Below are 9,753 nucleotides of genomic sequence, written 5' to 3'. Positions count from 1 at the left end.
ACTGAGGGATTCTGCTCCAGTTTGATCTCACTCCAAACTTGAGTGAGAAAAAAAGCATGTGATCATGAATAAAAAGAATAGAATAATGAATAAAGCATTCCTGTGAAATTACACAATAAAGAATATAACGCATATAACCAAGAAAACTAAAATTAAAATATTTGTATGAAATATTCCGTCTGGAGCCTTTTGGTATGCAAAACTCACTTAAACAACTTATTCTCTATTCTTTATTTTTTTATAAAAGCATATGATGTAATGAACTCTCCCCATCGTAATTCAAAAGACTCTTTTCAAAAGAAGTAAAAATTTTCTCGTTTCATTTCATCAGAGTCGCTGTGCTTTTGTCTTTCACAGATGTAAGCAGCAGAATCTTCTGCTGTCAGGCTCCTGATTTCAAGGTACTGTCTGCTGCTGGACTCTTCTTCAGTTATGATGAAACGACTTTGAAAAGAACTGGCATAGTCAGCAGAGTTTGAGCCTGTGTCCATCCTACCAATCCACTCCAGAGCTCTGCCCGGCCTCTGTCGTATCCAGTGCAAATAATAGCTTGTCAGGTCATAACCAGATATGATACATGACATCTTCACTCTCTCTCCGGGTCTTTTCACCTCAGAGGGAGACTACTCCAGTTTGATCTCACTCCAAACTCCTGCAAGAAGAAAAAAAAGAGTTTTAAATATGTAATGCCATTTCTTGGAGAAACTCTTGAATATCACATTTTTATGGGCCTCATCTCCCTAAATTATTTACTGAACTGGGGACATTTGTTGCTAGTCAGACTTTTTTTAAAGTATCGAGGAGGTAATGTAACAAATATATGTGCAGACTGTCAGTAAAGGTCCGTCAGTTTTCATGTCATTTATTGATTTACATTGGGAGTAAAGTTGTTCTGTTTTATTGAAGGTGAGGAGGCAATAAAATAAAACCTGAAGGATTTTGTACAGCTGCTTAACCAACTTCTATCACTGTGACTCTCGGGCACAATAATAAACAGCAGAATCTTCAGTCTTCAGGCTGTTCATCTGCAGATACAGCTGCTCTCTGCTGTCGTCTCTGGAGATGGTAAAATGGCCTCTGACTGGCTGAGAGTAGTAGATGCTACTACCGCCATTACTGATAAGAGCAATCCACTCCAGTCCTTTTCCAGGAGCCTGTCTGATCCAGGTCATATAGTAGCTGCTGAATGAGAGTCCAGATGTTGTACAGGTCAATCTGTGAGACTCTCCAGGTTGTTTAACTGCTGGTTCAGATTCTGTCAGAGTCTGACCATTAACACCTATAAAAATAATGAGAAAATGAATGACGCACACAACTTTAAAGCATGTAACAGATTATTTTAGACCATCAAAAAAACAACTCTTAACCTGCCAAGCAGAGAGTTAAAAACAGCAGTCCTGTCCTGCAGTCCATCATGTTGAGATGAGTCTGATTTCTGTCATCATCCCTGCAGTCAGATATGAAGAAGCTCTCTGTGTTTTTGCATTGACTCCTCCTCTCAGACATTTGTGTCTAGTATCTAAAGAGTAAAGAATAATAAAGGCTTTTTTTAAAATCATGTTTATCTAAATTAACATTTTTGGCATTTCCCAAAATGTTTGCCTGACTTCACAGAGAGAAACAGAATCATGTGATTAGCAAATATTTGCTTTATATTCTTATGAAAGAGTATAGCAGAAGTGTATAGTCTTAATTTTAAATAATTTATTGAGAAGATGTGATATGCTTAGTAATAAATAGATTAGTTTGCTTGTTTTTTTTTTATTGTTTTTTCACAATATGTAAAAACACAACTTCACACTTATTTAACTTCACCTAGATCATATATCAGACAGTTTATCAAAGCAGTCTATGCATTTAAACAAAACATTTCCTGAAATAAATTATCTGTCATCCTTTTCTCTCCCTGGGATGTACCTGGGTTATACTTTCTCTCATTCTGTAACATTAGCTAAATACACACACAACTAACAGACTGCATCAGAAGCCTAATTGTAATGCTAAATACAGCACCATAAATGATGCGTAAATTATATGTTTTTGTCTCGTACATTTCTTTGTATTCATTAAAGATGTGATGAATATGCAATAGAATTTACTTTTATTTGTTAAATAAAATTATAAATTCATGAAACAAAAACATGTGAATTGTAAAAAAAAAAAAGAAGCATACTCATGGTCTCACCTGTCACCTGACATGCTGGCTTTAGGCTTTAATCTGTGGATTCTTACACTTAAAGTTATTCAGTCTATTTATAGTTGGACACTCCAGTCTCATCACCACATCTTTAGACAGACGTCTGAAGGAGTGTTTAGAAGGATTCTAAAAATAAACACTGGACATAACTAAGATTTTGAAAGGGAGATGGCCAGTTGAATTATGTGTTTGTTTGATCATTTGTTAGTTTGTATTGCTCAGTTTTTGTTTGTTTGTGTGTGTTTTTTAATGGATTAGCCTTTGTATACTTTGCAGAATTCCATATAAAAATGGGTTGAGTGCATAATATGAATCATTTATGTTTAAAATACATGTTGTGTTTTATTTGCTCTAAGAAACTCATCTACATTTACCAGTGAACTGATGGTGGTGCAGAGTTTAAATAACGTAAGGTGCTTTTCTTCTTGACTTCTTGACTTCAGCTTGACTTCACCCACCTGAAATTAAAGCTGACAGGAAGATAATTTCTTCAACTGTCATGATGTGACCTTGACTGAAAACCTTTGAAAACTATTTGTTTGATATCTGTTTAAACCATAAATGATTTGGTTCCATCCTGGTCACTGTGGTTGTCGGGCACAATAATAAACAGCAGAATCTTCAGTCTTTAGGCTGTTCATCTGCAGATACACCTGCTGTTTGCTGTTGTCTCTGGAGATAGTAAACCGGCCTTGAACTGACTGAGAGTAGTGGATATAACCACTAGTCTCACTGATCCCAGCAACCCACTCCGGTCCTTTTCCAGGAGCCTGTCTGACCCAGTGCATCCAGTAGTCACTGAATGTGAATCCAGAACCTGTACAGGTCAGTCTATGAGATTCTCCAGGTCTTTTAACTACTGGTTCAGATTGTGTCAGAGTCTGACCTTCAACACCTGTTAAACAACCAAAACAGTCACTTGCCGTAAACTGGTTAATTGTTTGAAGGCAAATATAACTCAGTATCAGTGAAACTGCCCAAGTGATAAAAAGCAGCAGTCCTCTCGTTATGTCCATCATGTCAAACTGAATTATGACCCCACACTCTCGTCTTCCCTGCAGTCACATAAGTAGGTTCAAGACAGCCAGGTTTTGCATTGACTCCTCCTTAATAATAATAATAATAATAATAATACATTTTATTTAAATAGCGCCTTTCAAAGCACCCAAGGACACTGTACAACAGATAAAAACTGGAAATATACACAATGATAAAAATAGAAGATAAAAGTTAAAACATACAGAAATTTAAGAATAGGCAATTTTAAACAGATGAGTTTTGAGGGTGGACTTAAAAAGAGAGAATGAACTAATATTTCTGAGGTCCGGGGGTAGGGAATTCCAAAGTCGAGGGGCAGAGCAGCTAAAGGCCCTCCCTCCCATTGTGATCAGACGAGCAGAGGGAACAGAGAGAGAAAGAGAAGATGAAGATCTGAGGCAGCGGGATGGGAGCTTCATCTGTAATAAGTCAGAGAGGTACGGTGGAGAGAGAGAATGAATAGCCTTGAATGTATACAGAATTATTTTAAAATGGATGCGAAATTTGACCGGGAGCCAGTGAAGTTGCTTCAGGATTGGGGAGATGTGGTGGGTAGAAGAAGTCCTAGTAATAATACGGGCAGCAGAGTTCTGGACACGTTGGAGCTTGTTGATAGATTTTTGTGTAAGGCCAAATAATAATGAGTTGCAGTAGTCAATTCTAGAGATAACAAGATTATGGATGAGAATGGCAGTGGCGTGAGGTGTGAGGAAGGGGCGGAGGCGATTAATGTTACGGAGTTGGAAATATGCTGCACGTGTAATATTATTGATATGTGAGTTAAAGGATAATGTGCTATCGAGAATGACACCCAAGCTTTTCACAGAGGGAGAGATAGGGACCAGCGAGTTATTGATGGTGAGAGAGAAATTGTTAATTCTGGATAGCAGTCGTTTAGTGCCAACCAGAAGAAGTTCCGATTTATTGCTGTTGAGTTTAAGAAAGTTGGAGGAGAACCAAGAATTAAGTTCAGCTAGACAGAGGATGAGGGAGGGTGGAGGAAGAGTAGAGTCAGGTTTGGTAGAGAGATAGAGCTGGGTGTCATCGGCGTAGCAGTGGAACTGAATATTATATTTACGAAAAATATGTCCGAGTGAAAGAAGGTAGATGATGAAAAGAAGGGGCCCGAGGACAGATCCCTGGGGCACCCCAGTGGATAAAGGAGAAAGCTGAGAAGTGAAGGATTTTAATTGAATGAACTGAGTGCGGTCAGATAGGTATGATTTAAACCAGGCTAGTGGAGTGTGAGAGAGACCAATAGAAGCTAATCTGCTAAGGAGAATGGGATGAGAGATGGTGTCAAAAGCTGCACTCAGATCAAGAAGGATAAGGATGGAGAGGAGACCAGAATCAGCTGCTATAAGAAGGTCGTTTGTTATTTTTATAAGAGCAGTTTCAGTGCTATGTAGAGGACGAAAGCCGGACTGGAACTGTTCGTAAAGGTTATTATCAGTTAGGTGAAGATGGACTTGTGAAGCAACTATTCTTTCAAGGATTTTTGAGAGAAATGGTAGATTGGAGATAGGACGAAAATTATTAAAGTTGTTGGGATCTAGACCAGTTTTTTTCAGAATTGGGGTAATAGCAGCAACTTTGAAGGAAGCAGGAACAGTTCCAGTGGTGAGTGAAGAGTGAATAATAGCAGATATGAGGGGAAGGAGAGGGAGTAAGCAGGCTTTGACGAGGACAGTGGGGATAGGATCGAGCTGGCAGGTAGAAGGCTTTGATTTATGGATGAGATCAGCAATATCAGCTAAGGATGGAAGTTGAAAAAAAGAGAGGAAGTGAGAAGGGGGAGAAGTTAGGACAGAGAAGCTACATTGAGCATTAGGGTCCAGGTCTAAGTGTATTTTATGAATTTTATCAATAAAGAATAGCATTAGAGCATCACAGAAGTTAGATGAATAGAGATGAGCAGGGAGAGAATCAGGTGGCCTGTTAAAAGAGTTGAATAGTGAGAAAAGGGTCTTGGTAGAGTTCTCACTTGAGCAGACAATAGCAGAGTAATAAGCAGATTTGGTTTGACTAATACATTCCTGGTAAAACAGAACGTGGTTATTAAACATATCCTTATGAATAGTAAGGCCAGTTTTCTTATAGAGACGTTCAAGCTGTCGGCCTTTAGCTTTCAGTAGCCGGAGTTCAGGGGTGTACCAGGGTGCAGAGCGAGAAAAAAGTACAGTTCTGGTTTTTTGTGGAGCCAGGGAATTTAAAATACTACTAAGGCTATGATTATAAAAAAGTACCAGGTCCTCTTGAATAGCTAAGTTGTTAGAAGACAAGCAGCTAGAAAAAGCAGAGGAAAGGATATCAAGATTTATATTCTTGATATTCCGGAAAGAGATAATACAGGGATTGTTAATTACAGAGAGGGTCATGTGAACATTAAAGGAGAGAAGTAGAAGGAAAGAGCTGATGTAGATGTGGCAATTATCCTCTTACAGTTCACATTTAGATTTTTCAATACATTTGATTTATTCATTAATTTAGTTCAGTTCACTTCAGTCATTGTATTGTTCCTACTGAAAAACCTGGTTCACAGACAGGCACACAAATGTCATCCAAAAAGAGAAGAAGAAGAAGAAGAAGAAGAAGAAAAATGACATAAAACCAACAAAAACAATAAAAAAAAATAGATCAAAAATTTTATTCACGCACAAAATACAGAAAAATGCAAACAACATAACAAAAATCACAAAACACAATCAGTAAAAATTACTACAATATACAAAGTACAGGTATCACATAAACTGATTTAAGAACACTATTAGACTGGGTCCAGCTGAATTTTTGGTGCTATTACACCTTACTTGTGAAAGCACATTGATGGCTTTTCTTGATCACTTGGTCCCTTGGTCACTACACCCTTGGAGTATAAGGGTTCGTTAGATGGTATGCATTGCTCAATGCACTGGAAAACCATTCATGTGTGATGGACTTTAGAGCACAGTGGTGTAGTCATATTGTTTGTGAACAGGTTTTCATGCTGTTTTACTATTTAACTGTTTTGAGATTCTTCAAAGAAGCTGAGCAAATGTGATTACTGTCACCACTGCCCCATACAGACACAAAAACAGCATGTACAGTTTCACAGATTTCCTGAAACAACCAACATACACCAATAGCTCTATCCTCTGTTTCAATAGATACTGGTTAAATTTGACCTTGGACAGGCACAGTTTACAAACAAATTGCAGCACCTGTAAAAGAAAATACAATTTTAAAGTATTTTTCTTTTTGTGTATTTTGAGTCACTATAATAAAAATCATACAATTTCGGGTTAAAAGAATAACATTTTAGGGTATTTTTTAACACTTTCATAATAACTAATGATGGATGTATTAAGGTTATATTTTCTTGATTGTCATCTTTGAGGATTAAACAATGTGTAACTAAGTGATGATCTACGTCCTTTGCAGACTTTACTGGGAATAAGAATTAGAGGGACTAGTGCAATATTGTGAATGAAGCAACTGTAAAGTATTGCAACAAATTTTTAGTACAATGGCAATAAAGATATTCTGATTTTGAAATAAACATAAGCACGTAGCTCTTCCTTGGGATCCACTAATACAATAAAAATGAATCATGGCAGGATTTTGTACAGCTGCTCAGCCCGCAGCTGTCACTGTGGTTCTCGAGCACAATAATAAACAGCAGAATCTTCAGTCTTCAGGCTGTTCATCTGCAAATACACCTGCTGTCTGGTGTTGTCTCTGGAGATGGTAAACCGGCCTCGAACTGACTGAGAGTAGTATGTGCTAGTAACTTGGATAGTTGCAACCCACTCCAGTCCTTTTCCAGGAGCCTGTCTGACCCAGTGCATCCAGTAGCCACTAAATGTGAATCCAGAACCTGTACAGGTCAGTGTATGAGAATCTCCAGGTCTTTTAACTACTGGTTCAGATTGTGTCAGAGTCTGACCATCAACACCTGTCAGAACAAGTTACATGCAGAAAGTTGATTAGTTGTTGGCGACAAGTTTGACTTAACATTAGTGAAATCACTCACCTGCCCATAAAATCATCAAAAGTAGGAGCCCTCTTCTTAGATCCATCACTCTAAACTGTGTGACCACTGCTGTTTGAAATCTGTCAACTTCTGCAGGACAAGCAGGTTTAAGACATCCAAGTTTTGCATTAACTCCTCCCCACAGACGTTTTTGTTTATTTGGGTTTTTTTTGAGCATCTTGTATTACAAACACAAAAGTTAAATTAGCTCACATGAACAGGCTGCATAAAACAGTTTAGCTCTTTTAGTGTATTTTACGATATACTTGTTAACTTGTTATTTTCTGTTTTATCGCGAGAGTACTGTTGCCCGCGAAGTGTTGTTGTTGTTGTTAGTATGATACCGTATCCAATTTAAAATTCTGCTGTTTACTTTTAAAATCACTAATAACACAGCACCGAGCTATCTTAAGGAACTCTTAAGCTTATATGTTCCTGCTAGGGCTTTAAGATCATCCTCACAGTTACTGTTGGTGCGGCCTAGATCTCGGCTGAAGTCTAGAGGTGATCGAGCGTTTGCCCTGGCCGCACCAGAGTTGTGGAACAGCCTTCCGATTGGCATTCGGGCGTCTGACTCTATTCAATCTTTTAAATCACGGCTTAAAACGTATTTGTTTAATCTTGCGTTTTCTACCAGTTAAATGCTGGCCTTGTCTGCAGTGATTTATTTTACAAATTTTCCTATCTTGCTTTTTATTTGCGCTGTGTATGTCTTATCCCCATTGTGTGTTGATGGCATAGTTATATTGTGCTATAGCTATGTGCTATAGTTATATTTTTTCTATTGGTGGCTTTTTCCTGTGAACATAATTCTACACTTTTATTTTTATGACTCTGATTATACTTGTGTTAATTTGTTCTATGTTAAGCACTTTGGCATGCCGTTGGTTTTTAAATGTGCTCTATAAATAAAGATTGTTGTTGTTGTTATGAAAAATGGCGGAACGAATAAAGCGCTGTGAATGAGAGTACGACGTCGTGTCTTTTGAGTTAACATTGGTAGCAGAGGATGTTTTCCAATTACAAAGTACCACCAAAGCTTGATGAAGCCAGGCCATACGAATGCTGGAAGAATGAAGTCAATATCTGGAGACGAGTTACGGAGCTGGATAAAAAGAAACAGGCACTCGCGGTGGCGCTGGGGCTCGAGGGAAGAGCCAGAGAAACGGCCATGGAGATACCCGCGGAAGATTTGGACAAAGATGACGGTATGGAAATACTACTTGCAAAATTTGACGCGGTGTTTCAGAGAGAAGAGGAAGACCACGCTTATGAAGCCTACTCGTGTTTTGACTCCATTGCAAAGAACCACAGTGTGTCCATGGCAGACTACATTATAGACTTTGAACAGCGTTATAACCGGATGAAAAAGTACAACATGATGCTGCCTGACGCTGTGCTAGCATTTAAGCTTCTAGATACAGCTTGTCTTGATGAGAAAAGTCGACAGCTTGCACTGACAGCGTGCACGGACTTAACGTTTGCGTCTATGAAGTCTGCACTAAAACGGATTTTCGGTAGGAAAGTAACCGGAGTTTTCAGCGGAATTCAACTGAACCAAGAAGCAGTTTTCCTTACGGAACAAAAAGGTCCCAAATACAAACGAAACAACGGTACTTCGTCGCAGAGTGGACAGCGACAACCACTACAAGGTACCAACCCACTTGACAAGTTTGGCAAGCGAACAAGATGTGCTATTTGTCAGAGCACTTACCACTGGGCGAAAGACTGTCCTCATCGTAATGGTGACCAAGTAAAGCTAACTGAAGATGGGAAAGTGGAGGAGTGTAACATTACTTTGTACACTAAAGCCTCAATGACAGACTCTGAAATCTTCCTGACCGAGGCACTGGGGTCAGCCATTATTGATACTGCATGTACACGTACAGTTTGTGGTCAGAAGTGGCTAGATAGTTACATGCGTGACCTCAGTCAAGGCCAAGTAAACAAGCTGTTGCAATCAGAAACCCCCAGCTCCAGACCATTTCGCTTTGGGGATGGTATTGTAGTGTATTCCAGCAGAAAAGTGAAACTTCCAGCCAAAATTGGACAAACAAAATGTGACATTGAAAGTGAAGTAGTTCCTGTTGACATTCCACTACTACTGAGCAAAACATCTCTCAAGAAAGCAGGGACTGTTCTAGACATGGAGAATGACAGTGTTGCCATGTTCAAGCAGCCTGTTCCCCTAGAGCTCACTAGTTCGGGACACTATTGTGTGGACATTAGAGATGAAAATACTACAGAAAGCTGCAATGAAAATGAAGTTCTCATGGTAACTGCTGAAATGTCTACAAAAGAGAAACAAAGTCCTTGTGAAACTTCATAAGCAGTTTGGTCATGCATCTGCAGAGAGGTTATTGAGGCTCATCCAAAGCTCTGGCAATACAGATAAACAATGTGCAGTTATTCTACAAGAGATAGTTCGTGACTGTGACATTTGTCAGAAATATTGCAAAACCAAGCCGAGACCTGCTGTTGGTCTACCCCTGGCTTCTGAGTATAA

At 38.9% G+C, this 9,753-nt stretch overlaps 1 pseudogene; it reads right to left on the bottom strand.

Moving 5' to 3' along the window:
- Nucleotides 1-965: 965 nt before the first annotated feature.
- On the bottom strand, nucleotides 966-1,506 carry LOC146633514 (immunoglobulin heavy variable 3-30-3 pseudogene; annotated as a pseudogene).
- Between the last annotated feature and the right edge of the window lie 8,247 nt (nucleotides 1,507-9,753).

The sequence above is a fragment of the Diplotaxodon limnothrissa genome, linkage group LG4, assembly GCF_057381915.1.
Source record: "Diplotaxodon limnothrissa isolate DT_005_m linkage group LG4, D_limnothrissa_male_GT1.1, whole genome shotgun sequence".
Lineage (NCBI taxonomy): Eukaryota > Metazoa > Chordata > Actinopteri > Cichliformes > Cichlidae > Diplotaxodon > Diplotaxodon limnothrissa.
This window is presented reverse-complemented; position numbering and strand designations above follow the sequence as displayed.